Raw genomic sequence first — 8,512 nt, forward strand, 5'->3', positions numbered from 1 at the left:
AAAAAAAAAAAAAAAAAAAGAAAAGAAAGGAATAAGGCCATGCGGTGACTCACGCCTGTAACCCCCAGCGCTTTGGGAGGCCGAGGCAGGCGAATCATGAGGTCAGGAGTTCCAGACCAGCCTGGCCAACATGGTGAAACCCCGTCTCTACTAAAAATACAAAAATTAGCTGGGCATGGTGGCACGTGCCTGTAATCCCAGCTACTTGGGAGGCTGAGACAGGAGAATCACTTGAACCTGGGAGGCGGAGGTTGCAGTGAGCCAAGACCTTGCCACAGCACTCTAGCCTGAGCAACAGATCAAGACTCTGTCTCAAAAAAGAAACAAGAAAATAAAAGAATAAAAGAATGGCTATGCCATAGGCAGAGCAGTGTTATGGGCTGCTCCACTGTGTATACTTCTAGCTATTTCTTGATTATATGCTAAACAAGGGGTAGATTATTCATGGGTTTTTCAGGAAAGAGGTGGGCAATTCCCGGAACAGAGTTCCTCCACTTTTTAGACCACATAGGGTAACTTCCTGACATTGCCATGGCATTTGTAAACTGTCATGGCACCAGTGGGAGTGTCTTTTTAGCATAACACATTATAATTAGCATATAATGAGCAGTGAGGATGATCAGAGGTCACTTTCAGCACCATCTTGGTTTTGGTGTGTTTTAGCCGGCCTCTTCAACACATCCTGTTTTATCAGCAAAGTTTTTATGACCTATTATCTTGTGCCAACCTTCTATCTCATCCTGTGACCAAGAATGCTTAATCTCCTGGGCATGCAGCCCAGTAGGTCTCAGACTTATTTTACCCAGCCCCTATTCAAGATGGAGTCACTCTGGTTCTAACACCTCTGACATCACTGATGGGCATTTGGGTTATTTCTAGCTTTGGGCTGTCATGCAGAATGCTGCAAACAACATTTTTACCCTTGTCATGTCTCTTGGTATATATGTGCATGCATTTCTGTTGGGTACATAACTAAGAGTGGAATTTCTGAGTCATTTGGATTTGTGACTGTGAAATTGCTTTGGCAAAAGATTCTATCCGTGAGAAAATTATGGTAGTCTGGGAGATCTGATTTAGCCAACTTCCCTCTTGTCTTTAGCCTTCAAGCTGTCCTAATTATTCCTGGGTTTAAGATAGTTTAAATGATAATCACCCTTTCCCTAAACAACTGCCTTTGTAAGGCTAATGAGAGACCACCAGGTTAGGAGGATGGATGAGCCTGAATTCTGCTAAGGTGTGGACAAAAGCGAATGCCAGCTGTTATTCCAGAGGTCACAAGATATGCAACTTCCTCAGTTACTCCTGAAGATAACATCACTACGTAGAACCTAAGATTGGCCTTTCAAGATATCTTTTCAGGTTTTTTACATGTCTTACCCAAGTAGCTTCACCTGGACCCACCAACGATCCTGTGGCCCCAGCCAGAAGTGACTCAGGGCAAGAGGACAACTTCAACTCCCTGTGATTTCATCTCTGAACTAACAAATCAGCAGCAAGCACCCATAGCTTAGAAACCTCTACCCCTTTCCCCGAACTACCTTTGAAAAATCTCTAACCTATGAGCCTTCAAGGAGATTGATTGAAGTAGTAACTCAGGCTCCCAGGTGGTGGCATGACTGGCCTCATATCAATTAAACTCTTTACTACAAGGCAATGAATTTATTTTGTTTTTGCAGTGCACAGAAAGAACCATCAGATGGTTACAAATGTTCAACTTTTGTAAGATAGTATGTTCAGGCTGGGTGTAGTGGCGCCTGTTATCCCAGCACTTTGGGAGGCCGAGGCAGGCAGATCACCTGAGGTCAGGAGTTCAAGACTAGCCTGGCCAACATAGTGAAACCTCATCTCTACTAAAAATACAAAAATTAGCCGTGCCTGTAATCTCAGCTACTTGGGAGGCTGAGGTGGGAGAATTGCTTGAACCCAGTAGGCGGAGGTTGCCATGAGCTGAGATCATGCCACTGCACTCCAGCTTGGGTGACAGACCAAGACTCCGTCTCAAAAAAAAAATCTGAGACTAGGTAATTTATTGTAAAAAGAGGTTTATTTGGCTCACAATTCCAAAGGCTGTATAGAAAGCATGGCTGGGGAGACCTCAGCAAACTTACAATCATGGTGGAAGTCAAAGAAGAAGTAGTCACATCTTACATGGCCAGAGCAGGAGGAAGAGAGAGAGGGGAGAGGTGCCACACACTTTTAGACAATGGGATCTTGTGAGAACTCTTGTCAGGAGAATAGTACCAAAGGAGGAAATCCACCCTCATACTCCAATCAAGTCCCACCAGGCCCCACCTCCGACACTGGGGAAAACAATTTGACATGAGATTGGGGTGGAGACACAGACCTAAACCATATTGGCCATTCAGATATCCTTTGTGTGAAGTAATTATTTCTTAATATCATATCCAATTTCCAATGGGATTTTGTATCTTTTTTTCTTTCTGAATGCAAACTCTTTGTCATTTATGTTTTGCAAATTCCACCTCCCACTTCAGAGCTTGACTTTTCATTCTCTTAATGGTATCTTTTTATGAATGTCCTTAACTTTAATGTCACCCAGTTTATAAATCTGTCTTTTTAGAGACTTTCCCTGTCAGAAGATCATTACATTACCTTATTTTTTAAAAATTTTATGGGCCAGGCACGGTGGTTCATACCTGTAATCCCAGCACTTTGGGAGGCCAAGGCGGGTGGATCACAAGGTTGGGAGTTTGAGACCAGCCTGGCCAACATAGTGAAATCCCATCTCTACTAAAAATACAAAAATTAGCCGGGCATGGTGGCATGCACCTGTAGTCGCAGCTACTTGGGAGGCTGAGGCAGGAGAATCACTTGAATCTGGGAGGCAGAGGTTGTGGTGAGTTGGATCACACCACTGTAGTCCAGCGTGGGTGACAAAGTGAGACTCCACTTCAAAAAAACAAAAATTATGCCAGGCGCAGAGCTTCATGCCTGTAATCCCAGCACTTTGGGAGGCCGAGGCAGGCAGATCACTTGAGGTCAAGAGTTTAAGACCAGCCTGGCCAACATGGTGAAACCCCATCTCTACTAAAAATACAAAAATTAGCCATACGTGGTGGTGTTGTAACCGAGTGAGTTACAGAGAAACGCCACACTCTGAGACGAATTCAGGAGTCCTTTATTAGCTGTCGACCGAGAGACGGCTAGTGCTCAAAGTTCTCTTGGTCCCGAAGGGGCTAGATTTTCTTTTATGCTTTGGTTTAGAAAGGGGAGGGGGGGTCTAGTGAAAACAATCTTACAGAAGTAAAGTAGGCAAAAAGTTAAAACGATAAACGGTTACAGGAAAGTAAACAGTTCCAGGTGCAGGCACTTTAAGTCTATCACAAGGTGATAGACGCGGGGCTTTGGGCGTTATCAACTGGACACAAATGCGGGGGCCTGGGATGCTATTAACTAGGCGAATTCCTGGGAACTGCGGATATAGCTACCACAGTATCTTATCAGTTCCTTGCATTCTTGGATGTGCTGGGAATCAGCTTGCACAAGTTAAGTCCTTGAGGAAGGGGGTGGGTAAGGGGCTGCAAGTGAAGGAGCCAAGATGGAGTCTGTCTGGCTCTCTTAGCTAAGGGAGAATCAATTCAGGTTAAAACAAGGTAGGATATCATATTCCCCACTTGTGTTTTTGGGGAATCAAATCATTGATTCCTCATTTATAACAAGGGGATTATATTGGGTTTTAAGGTACATAAGCTTGACAGAAGCTATGCATTGCTTTATAAAGTTAAGAAACCAATTTAATATATAAGGCCCAAAGACTAAGCCTAACAATAGGAGGAGAAGGGGTGCAGCTAACCCAGTGATTAGAGTGATTAGCCATGGATTCCAGTTAAACATGCTTTGGTACCAGGGGTGTTACTTTCCCGTTCCTGTTGGCATCTATCTAGATTCTCTCGAACTTTTTGGAGAGTATCTTTTATGACCCCAGACTGATTGGCATAGAAGCAACAACTCTCTCCCAGAGTGGCACATAACCCTCCTTGGGAGAGAAATAGCGATCTAAGCCTCGGCGGTTTTGAAGAGCTACGTCAGCTAGAGACTCTACTTGGGTATGTAGTATATTTATGGCTGATTGGAGATTGCTTAAATCAGCATCCACTTGTTGAGATAGGGACATTAGCCCAGTTTCTCCCTGAACCAGGGAAGCCGTGCCAATGGCTGCTGATCCGGCTATACTAAGGCTGGCCAGCAGGGGCACGAGGAGTGGGGCTGCTAGGCGAAACCTGGAATGTAATTCAGGGGGAGCGATGAGAAGTTGTGCTTCTGGCCCACTATACACGTAGACCTGGGGGAGCACATGAACCAACATACACAGGAGAGGTCCTGGTTCAGTCCCATTGATGCAGCATGTGAGACCTGAAGTGTAGGCTAACCAGGTATTGTTAGGTGCCTAGTAGGAGACTGAGGCACTTAAGGAAGTAAGTAGAGACTGATTACAGGTAGCCTGAAAGGGAGAAGCAGATAAGTTATATCTGGCGCTAATTAAACAAGAAGCATTTCCAGACACGTCTCCTAATGTGAGGGCAGGGGGCATGTATGACAAGAAAGTCAATTTTAAGCGTGGCTTCTACTCCTAATCCAACATAATACGGGGGTTTGTTCCTTTAGGCACAACCAACAATCTTGGGCTAGTTTAGGCTGGGTGAGATTGAGGAGGTGATATAACCCACCCAGAATGGACATCAGGCTGGGTTGCAGGTGCTATCGTTGCAGCTGAGGTTTGGGAACCAGGAATGGTGGAGGGACAGTTAAATCGACCCTGTCTGGGTGTTTTGGGAACATAGGTCACCTAAAGCAGTCTGAGGCCCGACTGGCTTAGGAGGGCTCCATGAGACCAAGATTTTCTTCTGGATGGTGAACATAGTTCCAACATCAAATCCTGGGCTATAAAGCCTTAATCCCCATGACATGCCGTAATACCATTGAGCTAAATTAGGGTTATGGACAGTTCTAGTAAGGGGATTACAATTTCTCTTAGTACACAGTTTAGATCAGGAAGCACAAGCTATGGAAAGGGCAGAAGATCGACTTGATCCCCCAGAGTAGGTGGCCAAAGTTACACATGTCCAGTCAGGGCAGAAAAACTGGTAAGAATCTTGACAACTAGAGTCAGGGTGATTTGATTTCCAGGACAGAGGTAAAAGTCAACGTTCTGGAGTCCTTTTTCTGCACCTTTGGAGCTTCCACATCCAGTCTGGCTTCCGGAGTGTCCAAATTCCGCAGCAAGGCCGACGCTCCCTGCTTCCATGACCGGCAGATTGCGTTGTTCTTCGTGGGTACGGGCAGGCTCTGGGAACAGAGCACATAAATCAACTGCAAAAGAGACTTCCTTGGAAGTTCCTGCCTTCCAAGTAGTGTTTGCAAACGCACGTCCCATCATGAAAGAAGTGAGGAGGAAAAAGTAGGATGGAGCAGAGGACATAATAGGCGGAAACAAACAATAGAGGTAAATAAAAAGAATTAATCTGATGGCTTCACTCGACTTAGGTGCAGTTTTAAGGGGCCTGGCCCAGGCTTGGGGACCTATGTTTCTTGTTGGGCTCTGTTAGCCTTTTTGATGCGAGAGTGATGAATCCAAGCCAGAATGCCATCCAATTTCAGAGCCGTCGGCGTGGTGAGGATGACGGTATGAGGTCCTTTCTAGGCAGGAGTGAGTCCTTCTTTCTGTAACTTTTTAACGTACACCAGGTCACCTGGCTGGAAAGAGTGGCAGGGCCCCGTCTAGTCAGGAAATGGATTGGGATGAGCTCCCCGGACAAGTGGCTGGATGATGTCTTGTTACCTGTTGGAGAGACTGCAGGTACTGTAATAAATGAGCTTGTGAGATTTCTGCTAAATGGGTATCCCTTAGCTTAGGCAAAATAGGCAGAGCCCTCCCATACATGATTTCAAAAGGTGAAAACCCAGCCGCGTAAGGAGTGCATCTTACTCTAAGAAGGGCTAGAGGAAGGAGCTTTACCCAGTTTTCACCGGTTTCTAGGAATAATTTTGTAAGAGTACTTTTTAGGGTGCAGTTCATGCGTTCTACCTGCCCAGAGCTCTGGGGTCGATAGGCACAAGGGAGTTTCCATTGAATGTTTAGTGCCTTACTGACTGACTGAGCCATGGACGAGGTGAAGGCTGGTCCGTTATCAGACCCTATGGCAGCAGGCAGCCCATGTCGAGGGATGATCTCATTGAGTAAAAGCCTAACTACTGTGGTGGCAGTCTCGTTTCTGGTGGCAAATGCCTCGGTCCATCCGGAGAAGGTGTCTATTAGCACCAGGAGGTATTTGTACCCTGCCTGGTGCGGTTTTATCTCTGTAAAGTCAATTTCCCATCTTTCTCCTGGTGCGTCTCCCCGGAGACAGTGGCCCGGGCTGGGTTTAGGACGCTGCTTGGTGTTTACCTGAGCACAAGCCGTACACCGAAGAGCTGCTTGGTTAGCTAAGTCCTGAAGGTGGGGGATCTTGAAATGGCTCCTCAGAAGCTGGGCCCGTTTTACTCCTCCCAAACAGGTGGTAGAATGCAGACAACTGATTACAGTTTTCCCAAGGGCTCGGGGCATGAAGATTCTGGAATCAGGAAGAATCCACCAACCTTCCTGATTTTTACTGGCCTGAAAATCCGAAGCCTGTCTTTCTTCCTCTGTGGAGTATTCTGGGTGATCTGGTGAGTCAGGTTGTGGAAAGGACACTGCAGGCAGTAGGGTCAGAGGCACGACTGGAAGCCGGGCTGCCTCCCGAGCTGCAGAGTGTGCTGTTTGGTTACCACGAGCAATGGCCATGTCCTCTCTTTGATGTCCTTTGCAGTGAATTACAGCCACCTGCTGAGGGAGCCAAACGGCTTCAAGCAGGGCTAAAATTTCTTCTTTGTTCTTGACAGTCTTTCCTGCTGAGATAAGTAGCCCACGCTCTTGGTAGACGGCTCCGTCCACATGCACAGCAGCAAAAGCATACCTGCTGTCAGTGTAAATGTTAATACCTTTGTCCTTACCCCATCAGAGGGCCTGAGCGAGGGCAACCAACTCAGCTCTCTGTGCCGAGGTACCTGCTGGTAGTGCCTGGGCCCACAGTATATCTGTCTCCATAGTGATGGCCGCACTAGCCTTTTGAACTCCCTGCTCAAGGAAGCTGCTACTGTCTGTAAACACGGTGGCGTCCACCTCCTTTAAAGGCACATCTTGGAGATCAGGTCGGCCAGTTTCTGTAGTCTCTAACAGTTCTTGGCAGTCATGGACAGGTGTGGTGAAGTCTGGATCTGGGAGCAAAGTAGCTGGATTTAAACACATTGTGGGAGAGAAAGTTAAATGAGGCTGATCTAACAGTAAACTCTGACACTGCAAAATGAGAGCATTTGACATCCATTTGCCGGAAGCACTTCGCAGCAAAGTCTCTACGGCATGAGGAGCCGTAAGGGTTAAATTTTCACCTAGAGTCAGTTTATCAGCCTCCTGAACCAGGCTTGCTGTGGCTGCTACAGCAACCAGACAAGTTGGCCACCCAGATGCCACAGGGTCCAGTCTTTTAGACAAACAGGCCACTGGGCGTTTCCATGGCCCCAAAGTTTGAGTGAGTACCCCTTTAGCGACTCCTTGGCTTTCATGAAAAAAAGGTGGAATGGTTTTGAGATATTTGGGAGGGCTAGGGCAGGGGCCTCAGTTAATTCTTTCTTTAGGTTTTGAAAAGCCTGTTCTTCAGTGTTAGTCCAAACTAGTGGGCCATTCCGTCCGGTAGCGGTGTACAGGGGCTTGGCAATTTCCATGAACCCCAATATCCATAGGTGATAGTATCCCACAGACCCCAGGAATTCACGTACCTGTCTCTTGGTGGTGGGAGTGGGGATTTGCAGGATGGCTCCCTTCCGAGCACCGGTGAGTGCCCTTTTTCCTTTATCTCATACCCCAGGTAGGACACTCTGGGAAGACAAAGCTGGGCCTTCTCGGCCGAGACCCGATACCCGAGCTCCTGAAGGAGGTAAAGTAGGTCCCTAATATGTCGCAGGCAGCTGTCAGTAGTTTCAGTAGCCAGTAAAAGGTCATCCACGTACTGAAGAAGAGTACAGTCAGGGTGACTGGCTCAGAATGGTAGAAGATCTTGTTGGAGGGCTTCCCCAAAAAGGGTGGCGGAATTTTTAAAACCTTGAGGTAACCGAGTCCAGGTCAATTGGGTGGTGTCTCCTGAGCCAGGATCTGTCCATTCAAAAGCAAAGATAGGTTGGCTTTTGGGGGCCAGAGGAATAGCAAAGAAGGCATCCTTTAAGTCAAGGACAGTGTATACTGTATGTTCTGGTGGGAGCAGGCTGAGTAGAGTACAAGGGTTAGGGACAGTTGGATGGACAGTAACTGTCCACTTGTTAACTTCCCTCAAGTCCTGCACTGGTCGGTAATCATGTGTTCCGGGTTTCTGGACTGGCAAAAATGGAGTATTCCAGGTGGACTGACATGGTGTGAGTATGCCAGCGTGTAACAGTTGCTGAATGTGGGGACTGATCCCCTCTCTAGCCCGCTGACTCA

The sequence above is a fragment of the Hylobates moloch genome, unplaced genomic scaffold (assembly GCF_009828535.3).
Source record: "Hylobates moloch isolate HMO894 unplaced genomic scaffold, HMol_V3 SCAFFOLD_4, whole genome shotgun sequence".
In the NCBI taxonomy this organism is placed as follows: domain Eukaryota; kingdom Metazoa; phylum Chordata; class Mammalia; order Primates; family Hylobatidae; genus Hylobates; species Hylobates moloch.